The 20,951-nt window shown below is 49.2% G+C and overlaps 1 protein-coding gene across 2 annotated transcripts in view; it reads right to left on the reverse strand.

Moving 5' to 3' along the window:
- The window catches only part of SMIM45 (small integral membrane protein 45), a 62,519-nt gene that overhangs the window by 34,823 nt on the left and 6,745 nt on the right, over positions 1–20,951 (reverse strand). Inside the window, exon 1 of one of the 2 annotated variants that reach the window (XM_069654396.1) lies at positions 11,511–11,579. The exons of the other annotated variant lie outside the window; for it this stretch is intronic. The gene's annotated coding sequence lies outside the window, so the exon portion shown is untranslated. Of the gene's footprint in view, positions 1–11,510; positions 11,580–20,951 lie in introns of those variants that run through there. 2 annotated transcript variants of the gene reach the window in all.

Raw genomic sequence — 20,951 nt, forward strand, 5'->3', positions numbered from 1 at the left:
ATGTTCCTTTTGTCTCCTTGCAGGTTCTGCTTCTCCGAGGTTCGAGGGAATAGATGGACAGGGTGAGCGTCACGTTGCAAGCTGCAAAGTAACGCAAAGCTTGTCGTCTTGCTCGGGTTTGGTTTAAATAGCCCCAACAAAATAGTCCAGGTAAAGTAGTCCCTAGGCTACCACACCCAAAACACTAGACCGCATAGCTTGGTTCCTTAGAACCAAGCTATGTGAAAGCCTCCATGTTGGCTGACAACACATTAAGTAGTTCCCAAGCACATGTTTTTCATGGTGTATGAGCCTCGCGCCATAGGCGCCAGGAGTGGCCCCAAGAGAGTTTTGGAAAAGGATGCCTGGTTCTAGAGGCCAAGTCCTGACTCCACCTGGCCAATGGGTTTGCCAGAGGGGGTTTTGGGCGAGGGTCGTGACACTTCTGTCCATCAGAAGCGTGTCATGGCAGAACTGTAAGGCTCTTCTCTGCAGGGAAATCGACAGCAAATTAAGAGCTGTTCCATGAAACAGAAACACTCCTCTCTTTTGGAGATTGAGTGAGGCCAGTTCCCTCTGTTTACAGATCTTCAGGTTGGCTTGCACTTCTCTGAGAAAAGTGTTTACACCCACTAGAAACTTCTGTTCAGGTAGAACCTTCTCCTTGCCAAGAATGTATCCCGGGACCTCTGACCAGCTCCGTGACAGGAAATCAGCAACCCTGTTCTGTGAACCCGAGAGATAGGTTATTTGGAAGTCAAAGTTGGAGAAGTAATAGGCCCACCTTGCCTACCAGGAGTTCTTGCACTCCATTTGTTGGAGCACTTTGAGATTCTGATGATCAGTGCAAAACACAAACGGATGAGAGGTTCCTTGAAGTAAATGCCTCCTTTCTTCACAGGCCTGTCTCATTGCCAACAATTCTCTCTCTAGGACTGAGTAGTTCCTTTCACTTGATGAAAGTGTGCCTGAAAAGTAAACTATGGGATGCTCCTGACCACTCAGATCCTCCTGTAATAACACAGCACCCAATGCTCCACTAGAAGCATCAATCTCGAAGAAAAAAGGCCTAGACTGGTCAGGTTGCATCAATAGCGGATCAGTCGTGAATAATTCCTTAACATGTAAGAAGGCTGCTTGTGCATCAGAGGTCCAGGTGAAGGTAACCCCCTTCTTAAGGAGAGGAGTGATGGGAAGCAAAGCTTCTGAAAAGTTGGGGATAAAGCAGCTGTAAAAATTGGCCAACCCTAGAAACCGCTGTACCTCTTTCACAGAGGATGGTCCGGGCCAGCGTGTGACCGCCTTGACCTTATCCGGGTCCATGCGCACCCCATTGGCTGACAAAATGAATCCTAGATAGGGTACTTTGGATGCTCCAAAAGTAAATTTCTCCGGCTTGGCATAAAATTGGTTCTCCTTCAGTCGGTGAAGAATCTCCTTGACGTGGTGGCGGTGTTCCTTCAACATAGGGGAGAAGATCAATATATCATCAAGAAATACTACAACCGACACATAAAGCATGTCGGCAAATACCTTATCGATGAACCTTTGGAACACCGCTCGGGCGTTAACTAGACCAAAGGGCATCACGCAATATTCGAACAACCCCAGCGGTGTTCTAAAGGCGGTCTTCCACTCATCGCCCTTCCTTATTCCCAGCAGATGATAAGCGCCCCGTAGATCCAATTTGGTGAACACCTGCGAGTCCTGCACGGCTTCCAGTATATCCCGAATGAGGGGCATGGGATATCTGTCACAAATCATTATGCTGTTCAATCCCTGTAGTCAATGCATGGTCGAAGCTCTTTCAAATCTTTCTAAGAGATAAAGAACAACAAGGCCCCTCCTGATGACTTGGACTCTCGGATCAATCCATTCTTGAGGTTGGACTCTAGGTATTCCTTTTAGCGCATTCTTCTCAAGCTGAGATAGAGGATATATCTGCCCGAAAGGCAGTGGGGCATCACTCTTGAGGTCTATTCCGCAGTCTTCGGGGCGGTGACGGGGGAGGAGTCTAGGTATCACGTCCTCAAAGACCTTGGCGAAGGCATGGTAGTGAACAGGTACAGAAGAAATGGTAGTCTGGGGCAGATTAACCACACAGTTGGACTGCACCTCCACCACAGGATCTTTGATTCAGTGTTGACAGCAGTAGAGAGAGTCAAAAGTTTATCTGTTGGAGCTCCAATCTATCTGGACGATTATGTAATCTTAGCTAAGAGATCCCAAGGATTACTGGGAAGTGTGTTGCTCCAATTACATCAAAGGTGAGCATCTCTGTATGATTACCCATCGTGATTTGGGTAGGTAGAGTTTCCATCACTATGGCCCTGAAGACAGGGGACGTCCGTCGACTCCTTCCACCGGTATGGCCTTCTTCTCCTGCAGTGGTATGTGGTTTTCCTTAGCCCAGGTTATATCAAAAAAGGGGGGGGCATAGTGGTCTGGGAAGCAACCAAATATGATCACGAAGTCTTGCGTCTCCTGTCTATCCCAGGCCACTATATTCGGATTGCTCATGATCCATCAAAATCCATCAAGGACAAGAGTCTGGCACTCACAGAGGAAGGTAACCATGCAGGGTTTCTTTCGACAAAAGAATCCGAATATATTAATTTTTCAGAAGAGCGCACGCCCCTGTTTTACATCATGCCGAAAATACATAAAAATATTGAAAATCCACCAGGTCGGCCCATAGTCTCTGGTTGCGGTTCCTTACTCGAACCAAATCCAAATACATTGATTTTTTCATAAAGCCTTTGGCTATGGCCACCCCAACCTTTCTACTGGACTCACAAGATGTAATTAATCTTGTCGAACTAAGACCTTTTGATTCATCCACACAAATATTGGTCTCCCTAGATATTGAGGCGTTATATACAAATATACCCCAAGACAGAGCAATCCTCAGTTTAAGAACAATCCTGGATAGGAGAACACCCCCCACCCCACATTGTGCCAACAGAATTTTTGTAAAGCAGCTCAATTGGTTCTGACCAATAGCTTCTTTAAATTTAAGGAAGAATTTTTTCTACAAAGTAAAGGTACTGCCATGGGGTGTACTTTCGCCCCAAATTTGGCCATAATCTTCATGTCTCTGCTTGAGGAAGAAAACATTCTGCACATTTCTAACCAGTTTAGAGAAAAAAAATCAAGATATATCGTCGATAGATCAATGACATATTCAATCTGGGAAGGATCTTTGGAAACTTTGCTGGCGTTTGTGGAATGGCTCAATAAAGTGGACATAGACATCCATTTCACTTTTGAGCACTCCACGTCGAGAATTGCATTTTTGGATCTATCTATTTTTACTGATGGAGGCGTCCTCCACACCGAATTACACAGAAAAGCGACTGAACGAAATACAACACTAAAATATGAGAGTCAACACCCGGCAAGTCTCCTGCGTAATTTGCCTTACGGCATGTTTTTGCGACTATGTCGCAACTGTACAGACATCAACAATTTTACAAAACATGCCCTTGTTTTGGAACAAAGACTATTGGAACGGGGTTACCCTAAAAGACTCATAAAACAGTCAAGAAAAAGAGCCCGTTTTGCAAATAGAGAGGCTCTACTGTTACCTAAAGTCCAACCACAGAAAAAAGAACTAGAATGCGTATCGACTTTTTGCCAACATAGTGAAGCCATAAAAGGCATTATATTAAAAAACTGGCGCATTTTAAATGCATCAGGAACTATGTTACCTAAACCTCTCTTTGCATTTAAAAAGAGTAAAAATCTAAAACAGAAGATCACACGCGCCAGCAGAAGTAATTTTAAACCTGCTATGATACGGGATCTCAATCAAAATCCGGTCCTCGGGCATTATCCATGTACAACTTGTGTGGCTTGTAGATTTTCTAAAAAAAACGACCTCGTTCTTCATGCAACAAAAAAATTGGGATCGCCGTACCTTCACGACTTGTAAAAGTAAAAATGTCATCTACGCAATCCGGTGCCCATGTCAAAAAATGTACATTGGAAAAACGACCCGGGAAGTGAGTACACGGATCAACAAGCATCGCTCGAAAATAAAAACTCGTAACCTCAATACCCCAATGGTGATTCACTATGTGGAGATGGGCCACAAAGCAGATAAAATGGAATGGTTTTGTGTGGAAAAGGTTTTTGGTAATAACTCCACTCAAATCCTAAAAAACCTAGCCTACAAAGAGGAATTATGGATTTTCAATCTAAAAACACTGACCCAGGGTTTAAATACTTTGGAACCATGGTATTTAGGCACATAGTATCCCTCTTTGATCCATTCCAAAATTTCTTTTGTACTCATACATTGGGTCAGATGCCGGTACACACCAGAGCTATTTCGTTGTTACGGCAATTGGTTCTGCTTTGCCTTCATGGCGTGCTGCGAATTGCCGTCCCACGACAAGCGTGTGGGCCAAGTGTGCAGGCATCACGCAGTTGCGGGGAGGGTCCATTTGCATGTCGAAGGATGCACATTTGCCTGGGTTTGGTTTGTGTCTCGGCATTTTTTCTTCCCAAAATAAACTACTCTATTCAGTTCGAGCATCTGTTTGCTGTGGTAACGTTTGGTGGTTGCGTGTGGGTCACTTCACCCAGTATCTACGGGTGACTGTTGCGCGCGCCACGTGGACCAACAATCACGGGTCATCTCAAGCCGACAATTTTTCCCATTAACGTGGCTCAATGTAAATACGTCATCTAGTATTTACGATTGACGGATACACGCGCTATGTGGACCCATAATCACGTGTCCCCTCAGGTCGTGTATTATCCTATCAACGCGGCACAGTGTAACCACGTGATAGGAAGCCAGCTGCATTTAACACGCTGGTAAGCAGACGCAGTCTAGATGTGCGTCTTTCACCCTTTTGAACGAGCCGTAGATGACTGGAGCAGGCAGCTGGTCCTGTGGACTTCAGTTCCCGTTCCAGCAGCGGCTACGAACTTTGTGGGCTGTTATCCGCAGGTAAGTAGCTTTTTGGAGTCAGCCACAGAATAACTTATAAGGCATTCTTGCCCGTCTTTGTCAAATGAGGCGTTTGGGTCTTTATAACGAGGTTCTCCACCTTTTTTTATTTTAGACTAGACACTTCGGATATTGGTCAAATCAATTTAAATGAGATTTCTCTAACTGTTAGATAATTAGAAGACCCATGCACATAATGACTTTTATATATGAAAGAAAATGAGCAAGGTCATGGGGTACCTGACTGATAAACGAGAAAAGACCCCACTCCTATCGGGGTATCACTCACTCTTGACACAGAAGAATCTGGAAAGAATAAATAAAGTACTGCAGTTGGATTTTAATGAAACTGCAGTATAGGTTGATAAATACACTTGACTGGGTTCTACACAAGATACAAAGGTATTTCCACAAATATGGTACAATAACCACTATGATATGAAGCAAATGCTGATTAGTTGCCGCGTATTAACAATGCATACACATCCACTGAAGGATCCTTGGGAAGGATGCCAGTGGATTTAGTGAAGTGATAACATTTGGCAATCAACGGGAGCACGTCTGAACAAAGTAGAGTTGAACAAGAACAACAAAAAACAATATAACGGTCTACACGACTGGGTTTCGGCCAGAAGGATGAGCAAGATTAAGCTCTGATGGTATGGCCTTCATCAGGACAGGATATTCCAAACACGGGAGTATCTTGTGGAGTCTGTAGAGATAAACAGACAGGGTGTGTTAGGAGTGGGCACTATACGTGGGTGTCTAGCACAGGTATGGTTATCAATACAAAGGGCCGGTGCTTACCGGGACTTCGGTGCGCTGAAAGTCAGCTCAAAGCAGTGTCTTTAGTACACTGTAGGACCTGTGAGATCCTTTAGATGGCCATTCCTGTAAAAAAGGAATGACAGTGGGGCTGTAAGAGTCCGCCTAATGAAGAAATGCAATTAGATGTAGCAATGGTGGAAGCAGGGCATACCTTACTATCGCCTGCAAATTCCCGAAAGGCTGGGTAAAAGCGGGCTAACGTGTTGATTACGCTGCAATAACCGCAGGCTCAGGGGCTGCGGGAAAAGGAGAGAGGACACCAGGGGCTCAAATAGGCACACTAAAGGTGAAATTAGATGCGCTGGTGGCATCGTGCGGTGGTGGACGATGTGAGGGGACCACCCGGGTGTCTGCTTGGGTCTATGGGCTGGCAGGGTGTGGAATACAAAGCCATCGCTATTTACAATGAGTGGGGCGCGTGAGGTGAAGCCCGCTTCTAAAGGTGAGTGGTGGATTGAAGAATTATCACAATGGTGGCTAAAGGATAAACTAAAGAGTGGTGTTGCCCGAGTGCAGAGGACAAGCCATCACACCAAGTGTGTAGCGCCTGGTAGTGCTGGCGTTACAGGTACTCACCGGCGGTGTCTGACAGGAAGGCTGCTACACGAAGCATCGGCGTCCGCGGTCACTGGCTAAATCAATGTAACCAACACATTAAATTCACCATCCATTGGGACTTCCAAGCAATTGATTTTCTAGATCTTCACATCTATAGGTCAGGCAACCAACTCCACACGGAATTGTTCCGCAAAGCCACAGACAGGAACACTTTGCTTCACTTCGGCAGCTACCATCCCGGGAGCATGAAGTACAACTTACCGTATGGACAATTCTTACGCATCAGAAGAAATTGTACCCAACGGATGACTTTTGACAAACATGCGATGGATCTCCAAGCTAGACTCACCGACAGAGGATACCCGAAAAAGGCCATTAAAAATGCCAAAAAGCGGGCTTCAAATACCGACCGCACTATTTGCCTCACTAAAACACCCAAAAAAGAACTGGATAGATTGGTATGTGTCACCACGTTCAGCCCACTGAGCGACCTTATCAAGAAAACCATCAAGCAATACTGGCCGATCATCAAACACGAAGGCTCCTTGCACAAAGTACCCTTGTTTGCTTTTAAGAAAAATCGGAACATTAAAGAATCCCTTGGACACACCTTCATTGAACCCACCAAGTCCTCCAACACCCTGTGGAATTTGCCTCCGGTCCAAGGACATTACAAGTGTGCAAATGTACAGTCTGCCAATTCACAGAAACCACCAAAACCTTCCAGCACAATGATGTCGTTTGGACCCTACAAGATCACAGTAACTGTAACACTAGGCAGGTTATCTATGTTATTACCTGCCCATGCGGACTAATCTATGTAGGTAAAACCATGCGACCAGTAAAAACCAGAATTTGTGAGCATCGATCGTGCATCAAAAACAAAGTGCCCGATAAACCCCTTGTGGATCATTTCCTCAAAAAAAAACATACCAACATGGACCTGAAATGGCTGGTCATTCAGAAAGTAACAGCCACAACCAGAGGAGGAGACATCGACAGAGTTCTGACCCTCCTGGAACAGAAATGGGTACACAGACTTAACTCTGTCCATAAAGGTCTCAACATCTGTGTCGAGTGGAAACATTTTCTCTGACTCCTCCTATCTCATCATTTCTACCTCATCACTGTGTGGCTTCTGGGCCGTGTTAAATCACTTTGCCACACTCAGGTCGGACCTCCCCTGGGCCAATTTCAATGGACTCGCAGCAATGCGACACAAGCATTAGTAGACAACGTAATGTAATGGACTTATTATTGTGATCTGCACTAAATGCATAAGTGTTATTTTGTGTCAACTAAGTATTCTCTCACATGTGATACCTAGAAATCATATATCAGGACACCCGCTAATATATTGCCTGATTTGCTCTAAAAGTACACCTATGTAATGTTGGCCAGATTGGTGTGCCCTGTTCGGAGCAGTGTGTTCTGTGCACCCTGAATCACTCTGTGTGTTACACATCACCGCTACAAACGCATGATCCCACCTCATAGCTGCAAGCTGCCCTGACATTGCCGTTCATGTGGCGCCTGCTTTGCCCAATTTTTAACGACAGGACCTTTCATTCCCTTCAGCCCCAGTGAGGGTTGCATATTCCTTTCCATCATAGGGGCTGGCCACCCCTTAGCAAGTACAGGACACCACGGCGCACCTCCATACAGGCAAGCCTTTAGACACCTTTTTTCGTGCGCCCCAACATGGCCGCCCGGCACTATTTCACCCGAGCGGCCAGCTTGCTTTCGCCGCACACAGTCAGTGACCGCGGACGCCGACGCTTCGTGTAGCAGCCTTCCTGTCAGACACCGCCGGTGAGTACCTGTAACGCCAGCACTACCAGGCGCTACACACTCGGTGTGATGGCTTGTCCTCCGCACTCGGGCAACACCACTCTTTAATTTATCCTTTAACCACCATTGTGATAATTCTTCAATCCACCACTCACCTTTAGAAGCGGGCTTCACCTCACGCGCCCCACTCATTGTAAATAGCGCTGGCTTTGTATTCCACACCCTGCCAGCCCATAGACCCAAGCAGACACCCGGGTGGTCCCCTCACATCGTCCACCACCGCACGATGCCACCAGCGCATCTAATTTCACCTTTAGTGTGCCTATTTGAGCCCCTGGTGTCCTCTCTCCTTTTCCCGCAGCCCCTGAGCCTGCGGTTATTGCAGCGTAATCAACACGTTAGCCCGCTTTTACCCAGCCTTTCGGGAATTTGCAGGCGATAGTAAGGTATGCCCTGTTCCCACCATTGCTACATCTAATTGCACTTCTTCATTGGGCGGACTCTTACAGCCCCACTGTCATTCCTTTTTTACAGGAATGGCCATCTAAAGGATCTCACAGGTCCTACAGTGTACTAAAGACACTGCTTTGAGCTGACTTTCAGCGCACCGAAGTCCCGGTAAGCACCGGCCCTTTGTATTGATAACCATACCTGTGCTAGACACCCACGTATAGTGCCCACTCCTAACATACCCTGTCTGTTTATCTCTACAGACTCCACAAGATACTCCCGTGTTTAGAATATCCTGTCCTCATGAAGGCCATACCATCAGAGCTTAATCTTGCTCATCCTTCTGGCCGAAACACAGTCGTGTAGACCGTTATATTGTTTTTTGTTGTTCTTGTTCAACTCTACTTTGTTCAGACGTGCTCCCGTTGATTGCCAAATGTTATCACTTCACTAAATCCACTGGCATCCTTCCCAAGGATCCTTCAGTGGATGTGTATGCATTGTTAATACGCGGCAACTAATCAGCATTTGCTTCATATCATAGTGGTTATTGTACCATATTTGTGGAAATACCTTTGTATCTTGTGTAGAACCCAGTCAAGTGTATTTATCAACCTATACTGCAGTTTCATTAAAATCCAACTGCAGTACTTTATTTATTCTTTCCAGATTCTTCTGTGTCAAGAGTGAGTGATACCCCGATAGGAGTGGGGTCTTTTCTCGTTTATCAGTCAGGTACCCCATGACCTTGCTCATTTTATTTCATATATGCTATTACCCGCCTGGGCAGAGCAAGGCATTAACCAGGTGCCCTTTTGTTTAACACATAATGACTTTTAGCCATGCAGTCTAGGCTTCAGTCTCCCGTGGAGATCTACTTTCGATTTGTATTACCAGGTATTGTGTAGAGGCTTGGACCTCTTTTTGACATATGGATATTGAAAGACATCCATGGTAGGGTGTGAGTTTTATAACCTCTAACAGTCTAGTTTCCGGGTCTAAAAATCCCCAATACCACTCTTTTTTGGGGCATCTAATAGTAGACATGAACTGTTGGGTCGGTTACTTTTCATAATCCTCTGGCTTGTAGCCTTTAGGGCTAATACGGCACGAGTTACCTTTATGCAATTTTGGCTAAGGTTTCTGATATAATTTCTTTTGAAACCCTCACAGATTGGAGTCTATAATTCAGCCATCTGCCATGCAGGATCGTTAACCAGAACACTGCCAATTCGCACGACAGTGTGATCTGTTCCATACAAAAATGTATACAACCGATTGACTCCTGTCACAGTTGCTAAGGCTGGTTTGCAAGTTGTTCCTCTAAAAGCCATCGGTTCTTCAGCAGCTATCTTCTCCTTTACTGCTGGTGGTGGGTTGTACACAAGAGGGAATCCTCGACCCTTCCTTCTCTCATGACGCCTCTCCATCAATCTGAATTTTATTTTGAGGACCAAGGTAACCAGTTCTTGGAAGGTATTTGGTTGTGCTACGCGAGCTAGCTCATCTTTGATATCATCATGTAAGCCTCTGCGAAATATTGTTTGCTGAGCCGTGTCTGGCCAGCCGGCAGTTCATTGGACTGGACATACAGAGTTCCCCGTTTAACATCCAACAGAGCTTCATAGTTTAAGTATTGCACTTCAGGGTGCTCAAAATGAGTCTTAAAGTTCTGCACAAACTGGGCATAGTCGTTTATTGACGGATCCTGGCTGGTAACGAGTGGAGTAGCCCAAGCAAGTGCACTCCCAACAAGATTGGAAATCACAAGCCCGACTCGAGACCTTCCTGTCTCAAATGTCCTGGGCCTGAAAGAAAAATACACAGAACAGGCATCTAGGAATTCCTTCATCATCTTAGGGTTTCCATCATACTTGCCGAGTGGGAATGGCATGGGGGCAGGTCTCCTCTGCCGTCGTCTCTGGCCGCAGACTGTTGGTGAAGCGCTCGATTCTCTGCATGGAGAGTCTGCACTTTAAGTCCTTGGATAGCATTACACAACTCCTGATACTGCTCCAGGGATGCCATCTGTACTTCTTGGCATTGTATGCTGTCAAAACTTGGTGATACCTCCCGAAATTCCTCCTCACCTGTATCCTCAATGGAGTTCTTTGGAGTTTCGGAGTCCTTCTTTCGCCGCTGCTTCCTTGGCTCTTTACTCTTCTTCTCTTTCTTTTGATGGATTTAGGGGCGAGCTCCCTCGGTGGCCACCTTGACCGGAACAAACTGCAGGTCAAGGAAACCTCTGAGGAGCAAGCCCCCAAAATCAGGAAAAAAGCCAACAGGCGTAAAAAACCCTGCATGGTGTTGAAATGCTGTCTTCATTAAGCCTTGAACAATCGGTCTTGACTAAGAATGAAGGTTTGTTCACTCAAGCAATAGTCCTTAGGCATAAGAGTCAATGCAATACAGGAGGACTGGGAAAGTTTGAGCAGTGTAGGAATTCTCTTCTTAAACCTCTGAAAAGTAGTAGACTGTACAAGTACAGGAGGTCCTTGCGAGCAACATGATGGTGTGGGTAATCCAGCAGGAGGAAGGCAAGGAAAACGAGTAACGCCAAGAGTGCGTTCTGAAAGGATACCGCTTGAGCAATGTATGCGGTCGAAAGGATTGGACCATTGTAGAAAGGTAGTTCAAAGGCAGAATAGATACAAAGGAAGAGAGCATTAGGTAGCTGAAAGACAGGAAGTGCCACTGGCCGCTAAGCACTGCATAGGACAAAGGACGGTGACTTCGAGAAGAAAAGGTAAACGGAAACGGAATAAAAAGGTAAACAGCCAGACGACTGAGCAGACTAAAGAAAGGAAAAAAGGATAGCACATGCAGGATAGGTGAAACAGAAGACAGATCATGAACTAAAAGTAAGAGAACACAGGAACCAGTTTGCTACAATCGAGGGAATGAAAACAGTGACAAAGATAGAACTCAAACCACGAATAGATACCTGAGGAAAGGAGGAGTACCCGAACGTGCTGAAAGGGCAGTGGAATACACAAGAGGGAAGGCAGGCAGAGCTGAAGTGAGGAGATGAAATTTGCGAGTAACTGTGGAAACAGGAAATTACAGCGTCAGAACCAAAAGATGGATACAACGCACAGAGGCAGCATTCTGATTGCTGTAAGAATACTCCAGTGGCCATCTTGGAAAAAGGCTAGACCATCAAAGCGGAACCAGGGAGACCCATCTTAGGTGTTACTCCACCTCTGCCAGCATTTCCAGGGACGGTGCATGAGACGAGGTGTTGTGGCGACCCAATGGGGATAGACATGCAAACAGGTACCATAACAGGATAGGGGTGCTAGTGCGGGACTCATGATATGAGCTGGTGCAGAGGGTGAAGCTTCCCCTCCCTGCAGGTGTTGATGTTTAGGAATCCCCAGTTCACACCGGGTATGGAAAGGGGCGCCTTCAATGGGTGGAGGCGGCAGGGTGCTGCAAACTACGTGGCATGTTCGCGGTTCAGGACATTAAATCCTTTGCACAGTGCAAGCAGGACTTCGGGCTAGATGAGTGGTACAGGTATCACTACTCTTAACTGAGCCACTGGCTTACGAACCCAATGGTCAGGTCAGCGGCCACCGGGGATCTCACACCCTTTGAGCGGTTCATAACGATAGACACGGGGACAGGCATTTGGTAGGAGTGTTATATGGGATTATAGCAGAAGGGACAAGGAGCCAGGCATGCACTATATGGAGCAGTGGGAAACTGAGGGGGAACTTTGGATTCAGTTATGGGCCGATATCCCTGAGCTCACGCAGGCCATCCAGATTCAGGAGATGTGGGTTAAGATAATTGTCCAATGGCATCTCACCCCAGAAAAATGACATACATTCTAACCAACTGCGTCAGCACTCTGCTGGAGAGGAGGTGGGGAACTGGGATTGCGGAAGCATATCTGGTGGGAATGCAGCCTTATTGGGACTTGACTTGTGCAGCAATGAATAGTATTTTTGGGAGTGAGATGCCAGACAACACAAGGATGGCCATCCTGGGAATGGGCGAGGTTCTAGAAAATCTACCCTCGAAAGCTCAAAGAAAGACATATCTCATCCCGATAGTGGCAGCAACGCTTGTGGTGGCACGCAAATGGAAACAAAAAGCTGCCCCCACAGAAAACAAATGGGTTAGTAAAATCTGGAACTTTGTGGCACCGGAGTGGGTGACCTACTCGATTCAAGGGGATTACCAAAGGTTCCTCTCAGACTGCAGCAGGACTCACGGGCCACACGGTGCCTGAAGAAAATGACATTGATGGGGTTAGTGTGAGTACTCGCTCTACTTGGGGAGGACGCCTTCACAGGAAGCTGCGAGGAGATATGGCTGAAGTTTCTAGGGAAGACGAGGACTATGAGGGGTTCTCAAAAGGTGCAAGGGCCCATACAACGGCTGGTGAGAGAGCTGGCCACTTACAGAAACGTGTGACCGGGAGCCATCTACATAGTTTATGGACTCAGGGGGCGGGGGATAGGAATGGGTGCGTTGTTGGTTACATGTTTTGGGATCAAGTGGGGAAGAGAGGAGAAGGTGGGGCGAGAAGGGATTGGGAGGGGGGTTATATGTGTTCTTACTGTTGAGAATACCAATAAAATACTTTTCTATAAAAAAAAGTGAATTGTTACTGTGCTGCCCTCACCAGCCAAAATCGGCTCCATGACCCAGCACGAACACACCCACATTATTTGCCTCAACATTCACTCACTCATTACACGATAGGATCATAAGTGACCTACCCATACATTTTATATCCCCCTGCACCTGTTCCAAATAGGCAGAGGGAAATGTTTTTCCCCCTGAGCTTTGAAAAGTGCACCTCTTGAAAATCGCAAAAAAGGTAGCAGGAGCCCCTCTCTCGAAAGAACATGGCATGATAACCTGTTCTGTGGTTTTTACCCACTGGGAGTCCGCAGACATCGCTTCTAGCTCACTGTACTTTTCACAAAAGAGGAATATCAATTTGCATATCAGTCTTTGCCCCGCCCACAAGGGGTATGGGGTTTCTGTATGTACTCTTGTTCAGAAGGGAATTGCCATAGCATTCTGGCATGGCCTACCCATGTGGGCGGGACAAAGACTGATATACAAATGGTTATTTCCCATCTGTGAAAGGTACAGTGAGCAAGAAGCGATGGCTGTGAACTCTTAAAGTGGGAAAAAACCACATAACAGGTTATTATGCCATGTTCCTTCTGGAGAGCATCGCCTGACACCGTTTTTGAATAAAATATGCAAGGAACTTGGGGTTGGTCACCCTGAGTTACCTGGGGGAACCCAGATGTGGACTCCCTGCTCAGAGAGGCACAGCTCCACCTCACTGATGAGGCCCAACAAGGCAGAAACACGTGTATGGGGTTGCTGTTGGTACGCTTGTACAGAACGGAATTACCATAGCATTTCGGTGCTGGACTGCCCCTGTGGGCAGGACAGAGACTGATATGCAAATGGTCATTTCCCATCTGTGAAAGGTACAGTGAGCAAAAGGTGATAGCTGTGAACTCTCAAAGTGGGAAATAACCACATAACACGTTACCATGCCATGTTCTTTCTGGAGAGGAGCGCTTGCTACCTTTTTTCAAAAAGTCTTTTGAAAAATCAAGATTGACTTGAAAATGCCCAAAACACCTTTCCCACCCTCTGCCTTGCGCAGTTGTGCATTTGGTGGGATAAAAGCATTTCAATGTGCACAACTATGATGCACACATTTAAATGTCCTTTATGCATGGTTCACCACCTTTGTGGCACAAGTGTAGTGAATGAACATCCCATCAGTTGCACCAAACACATTTTGAAAATCGTGGCACAATGGTTTATCCCTAATGATGACTTCTTTACGCTGTACGTTCATTTCAGAGAGTGTGGTTCGAGGTGTCAGGGGTGAATTAGGAATGCAGGGGACGACGAACACAAAGCCCAAAGCAAAATGGAGGAGGCACCCCCGGGCAGTGTCCTCCTCCTGGCCTCCCCCTCCTGGGAAGGGGAGGCGCTGTCCTCAGCGCGGCAAAAGGGAAGGAAAGCCCGGGAAAAAAGAAGGCGCAGTGAAATCAGGGAAAAGCCCGCGAAGGGCTGACAAAAGAAAGGGGAACGGGGTCCGATGGAAGACAGCAGAGAAGGTTTTTGTTTTGCCGTAGGAGGAAGTTATCTGTGTGTCTGAAGGGAGGCTGCGAGAGTCGGGAGCAGTACGGGCAGAGGAGCCTGCTTACGCGGCGGTCATTGCTCGCTCTGAGTAGAGCTGCTGCACGCCTGAGCCACCGGATCGAGAGTGGCACCGGCTCCAACAATGTAGGAGTGCGCCCCGCTGTGCTGAACAGCAGGAAGGAGATGCGCGGTGTGACGTCCCGAGTTATGGATAGCGCGCATGCGCGAGCCTCGTTGTGGCCCGCGCATGCGCGGTGGCAATAAAGTGCGCCCGTGCGGCAGTTCCCGCCGGGACGCGGACGAACCAACATCGCGTCCCGCGTACTCCTTGTGTGCCTGCATGAATGCCTGCGTGTGTGGGGCCCCGGGCACATATAACAACTGGCGACGAGGATGGGATCACTGCCGCAACGTGTGCCCAACACGTGGGTGCAGAGGAACAACAAATCCGCGTTGCTACGCAGTGACACGGAGCGGACCCAGCGGTAAAACTCCACGTGGAGTGGCAGTAGCGGCCTGAGAAGGTGCTTGTGCGCTGCCACTTCAAGAAAACACGACAAATTTTTGGAACCCCGACCGCCCCCAACAATCTGGGGACGATCACAACGACGCAGACAGCACAACACGGTTGGGCAGAGACCAAGGACCTGGAAAACAGCAGTCTGAGGTACGTGGAACCCCACCCCAGTCAGGTTTGCGGCCTCCAAATTACTGAGAGGTGCCTGTGCGACCTGTGAGGATGGCGGAAAGTGATGGGGAAACAGAAACTGCGACAAGAGTGATAAGGACTCAACAGGGGTCGCTACTGCCCATGCAGGAATTTGATACTTCCGGCCCCCCGTCCAAGCTAGGCCCCCGGTGGCTACTATGGGTGAAGAAACTAGAAATGTATTTTACAGCCACAGGGACCACCGATGATGACTCAAAAAGAGTGACGCTCCTATTTTCGGCGGGGCTAGAGGTGATGCGCATATATGAATCACTAAACCTGCGAATAGTCACATATGCAACGGTAAAGACTGCATTGGAAAACCACTTTATCCCCCAGTCAAATGTAGACTATGAAAGATTCCTGTTTTCCAAGGAGAAACAGCGGGAGGAGGAATCCCTTGACCAATTCTGTGCAAGGCTGACACTAATGGCTAGCACATGTCGCTGGGACAACGAAGAGTCGATGATACGACACCAGGTTATCCAGGGCTGCAGCTCAGGCAAACTGAGACGGCAAATACTGAGGGAGCCAGGATGGTCACTGCAACAAATACAAGACAGTGGCCGAACCTACGAGCTGGCAGAGTCCAGAGGGGCGAACATGGACGCAGCGGTCCATCCCAGCACACGGGATGTAGCATATGCCATGAACAAATGGCCCAAGTCAAGAGACAAATGGACCCCAAAGTCATCCGGAAACAACACCCCTACCACCTCTGGACCTTCCTGCAAATACTGTGGATATGACCTGCCACACACGGAGGAGTGTCCAGCCAAGGGTAGGTCCTGCGGAAGGTGCAACGAACCAGGACACTATGCACGCATGTGCCGCGCCCCCGCTCCTGTGCCTGTGCAGAGAGGACCCGCGAGGGTACGAGGTAGCGGTTTCAGAAGACAGCGGAGCATCGCAGCGCTGGAACTAGAAATCCAAAAGCTACAGCTCGCCGAGGAAGAGGAAGAAGACGAAGAAGAGGAGGACGAGGTCTTTTTCATCTCGAACATTGCATCGGCGAGCAAACGGAAAAGACAGCCCAAGTGCGAAGTGAACATTCTGGGGGTGCCAACTCAAATTCTCATCGATACAGGTGCATCAGTGTGTGTTCTCGCGGAGGAACACTACCTGAGACTCCCAGCCCCTCCAACACTGGACAAGTCCATGGCAAAAATTTTCACGTTCGGGGGGGATACCCCGTTGCCTCTCAAAGGGGTATTTGTGTCACCAGTGTCAAAGGGGGAAGTCTCGATCAAGGCTAGATTCTTCGTCACAGATGTTAGCCCACACTCCATACTCAGTTGCGCTGCATCTGAGGCACTAAACCTCGTCCACTTCGCATACGAGGTATATCAGATAGACATTGAGACACTGTTGAACAAATTCTCAGGCATCTTCGAGGGAATTGGGAAATTGAAAGCGCCCCCGGTGCGTCTCCACATCGACGAATCAATCAGGCCCACGGCCCTGAAACACAGGCGGATACCTTTCCACCTCAGGGAAAAGGTGGAGGAGGAACTCCGATCCCTTGTCAGCATGGACATCATCGAGAGAGTAGAGGGGCCGACGCCATGGGTCTCTCCGATCGTGGTGACGCCCAAACCAAAACAACCCGGGGCGGTTAGAATATGTGTTGATATGCGACTGCCCAATGCAGCGATTAAGAGGGAAAGACATATAACACCGACCCTCGATGACATCATTGGAGAACTACAAGGCGCCAAGGTTTTCTCTAAATTGGACCTGAGAGCAGGGTATCATCAGCTTGAACTCCACCCTGACTCGAGATATATAACAACATTCACGACGCACGATGGCCTCTACCAATTCAAACGCCTAAGCTTCGGGGTCTCGTCAGCCGCCGAAGTATTTCAAAATACCATCCGAGGGGCCCTAGCAGGCCTCAAAGGCGTGTTGAACATGAGCGACGACATCCTGGTGTTCGCAGCCTCGGAATCGGAACACGTGAAGAGGCTGGAAAGCACTCTCCAAAGGCTGAAAAGTTTAGGCCTCACGTTACATCGGCAAAAATGCGAGTTCTTCAAGGACCGCATAGGTTTCTTTGGTTTCATCTTCCATGCAGCGGGCGTATCCCCCGACCCGGCCAAAATCAAGGACATCAGGAACGCTGCCGCCCCACAATCCCCCACCGAGGTGAGAAGCTTCCTGGGGATGGTAACATACTGTGGGCGGTTCATCAAAGGGCTAGCGTCAACGGCAGAGCCGCTCAGGGCGCTGACGAGGAACGACACAGCATGGAAATGGGGCGCCGAGGAGCAAGAGGCATTCCAGACCCTGAAGACCGCCCTGTCCGATGGCGACACCATGGCGTATTTCAACCCTGGAGTGGAGTCCGAGGTGGTGGTAGATGCGAGCCCGGTAGGGGTTGGGGCGGTACTACTGCAACCGGACGAGCGTGGGAATATGCGTCCTATCGCATATGCGAGCAAAGCCCTCTCCACTACTGAAATGAAATACTCACAGATTGAAAGGGAAGCACTAGCCATCCTGTGGGGCTGCCGCCATTTCCGCCTATACATCTTGGGCAAACCTGTTGTGGTCGTGACGGACCACAAGCCGTTGTTACCGATACTAGCCGGTGTGTCATCGAAACCACCACCCAGGATTGAAAGGTGGATGCTGGCGCTGATGGAGTATGGGGTAAGACTGATATACAGGCCAGGCACCAACAATCCGGCAGACTATCTATCACGCCACCCCAACAAAGAGGATCCGGATACGGACATTGGCGCGAGTGACTGTCACGGACTACTGTGTCAAGTGGTGGAAGGATCTCTTCCGACGGCGATATCAAGAGCAGTCGTATCGACGGAATCGGCCAACGACGAGGTCTTCGGCATTGTCCGAATGGCAATAAGAAGCGGTGACTGGAAAGAGGTGCTGCGAGACAATTCACGCCGACAAGAAGTGGCCCAGAGAGACCTCCAAGCGCTCTGGAAGGTGCGAGAGGACCTCTCCATCTCGGACGACGGGCTCATACTGAGAGGACGCCAAATTGTCGTGCCAAGGACGCTGAGGACCCGGATGCTCGAGCTAGCGCACGTCGGCCACCAGGGAGTGGTCAAAACAAAGGCACGGTTAAGAGCCAAAGTATGGTTCCCGGATTTGGAGAAAATGGTAGAGAACTTTGTGAAAAGATGTCTAGCGTGCCAGGCCGCGACCCCAGGCGACAGAGCTCCGCCGATCCGGTCCATGGAACGCAGCCAAAAACCATGGGGGACGGTACATGTAGACTTCGGGTCAACAGGACGGGGCATGTACTTTCTGGTAGCGGTGGACCAGTGGTCACGATACCCTGAGGTAGAGATAGTTGAATCAACGGCGACTGAATTCTCAACGAAGGCACTAGACAAGATGTTTGCCACACACGGGTTCCCAGACCTCATATGCTCGGACAACGGCCCGCCGTTCACTGGCAACCAGTTCGCCACCTACCTCAAGGAAAGAGGAATTCAACATCGCAGGGTGTCCCCACTCTGGCCACAGGCCAATGGGGAAGCCGAAAGGATGATGCGGACCCTCAACAAAGTCCTACGAATATCCGCCAGCAGCGGGGCAGACCTGGAGAGAAAGCTCGTGGAATTTCTTAGGGAATACCGCACGACACCTCACCAGTCCACGGGAGTGGCTCCTGCAGAAGCACTATTTGGACGATGCCCAAGAGGACTGCTACCGGAGGAAGAAGGCCGAACACCCGGAGTTATTGACAATGAGAAGATTCGGGAAGAGCGAATCAGGCGCAACGAAAAGGAAAGTGAACGACGAGGGCTACAGGAAAAGGAAATGCGGGTAGGGGACACGGTGTTGGTCAGGAATCGACACCCGGAAGGCAAACTGTCCCTCCCATTTGAGCCACGCCCGTGGAAGGTAACACATGTGAAGGGCACGATGGTAACGGCGGCCTGCGATCGGGGGACTGTTACACGCAACCGGTCGTTCTTCAAGAGAATTGAAAATCCAGTCGAGAATGAAGTACCGGAGGAAGCCACAAGCACGGAGGAACCACACGCCGATCAAGGCGAGAGCGGGCACCAAGCCCCAGCTGGAGCCGGACCCGGCTGTCCCACGCGGCCTGGGACCCCACCGAGATATCCAGTCCGCCGAGAGCGGAGGCTGCCAGGCTATCTCAAGGACTATGTCCTGGACTCGGGGGACTAAGCCGAAGAGACCTGATGGGACGTAAGTGTAATTGCTAAAGGCTGTGTTCAAGGCCACCAATTGCATTGGGGACCAGGCACCCCGCAAGTTTATGTTCTATTTTTGTTAAAGTTGAAAAGGGATGCGACGTCCCGAGTTATGGATAGCGCGCATGCGCGAGCCTCGTTGTGGCCCGCGCATGCGCGGTGGCAATAAAGTGCGCCCGTGCGGCAGTTCCCGCCGGGACGCGGACGAACCAACATCGCGTCCCGCGTACTCCTTGTGTGCCTACATGAATGCCTGCGTGTGTGGGGCCCCGGGCACATATAACACGCGGCAGGACACCGTCGACGCTGGAGAAGGACGACAGCTGATCGAGTGAGGAGGCAGTACAGGGGACGATCGGCTTCAGCGACGGAGAGGAGACACGTGGATCGCGGAAGGATACCTCTGCCGCCGGACAGAATTTCGAACGTGAACGGCAATAAAGGTACGGCGGGGGAGGCTGCGATACTAGGAGGAAGCGATCAAAAACAAGAGCGGGTGCGAGAGGAGCAGGTCAAAACAAGCAAAGGTATCTTTCCCTGTGCCCGGATACCTCAGTCGTGTAGAGCATCAGACTCTTATAATAGGACTAAGCACTGATACAACCGGCGCAGTACCGGCTCAGACGGTGCTGGGGGCAACCATAAAGCCTCGGCCTCATTGACTGCAACGGCCACACAAAGCGGAAAGTGTGCGGCTTGGAGTTGCAAGGGGCAGATCGGAGCCACACCACAGGCTGCGGCGGGGGAGGCTCTCAGCCACACACGTCGGGACACCGCGAATACCTCAAGAGGAGATTCAGGTGGTCTCGAAGGCACACGTGGCCTGAGGAACAAAGCAAAGCAACAGGACTGCTCAGGCTGCACTCATTATTAAGAATGGACATGGATGCTTTCATGGCAATGGCCAAGCTGGTGGTGGCGAAGCATGGCAGCAATCGGATGGAGGCTTTGGTGTCACAACCACGGGAAGAACAGCCAGGACCAAGTGAAAGGTCAGAATCCCCTTTGATGTTCCAGGATGAGGAAGAAATACAGGAACAAGATGGGGAAGGACTGGGCGAAGAGGAAAAGGAACCTCCTGTGGGGAAAAGGAAAATAGTGATGACGCAAAGGGCCAAGGCGAGCAGGGAGCAAGCGGCAAACAGCAAGAAAGCAAAGGCAGCACGGACAAGAAACAGGGGAAAAACACAGGAGGTTGTAGCCGTACCGGCGCCCGCACCTGTGGAAACACCAAGGAGTGAGGGACCACCCAGCACGCCTGCAACCAGACCGGTGGCTGCAAGGGAGGACGGACCCACATCCTTGGAGGCTGTAAAAGGTATAGTGATGCAATGTATGCAAG

Source organism: Ambystoma mexicanum, chromosome 3q (genome assembly GCF_040938575.1).
Source record: "Ambystoma mexicanum isolate Mex_15411 chromosome 3q, UKY_AmexF1_1, whole genome shotgun sequence".
Lineage (NCBI taxonomy): Eukaryota > Metazoa > Chordata > Amphibia > Caudata > Ambystomatidae > Ambystoma > Ambystoma mexicanum.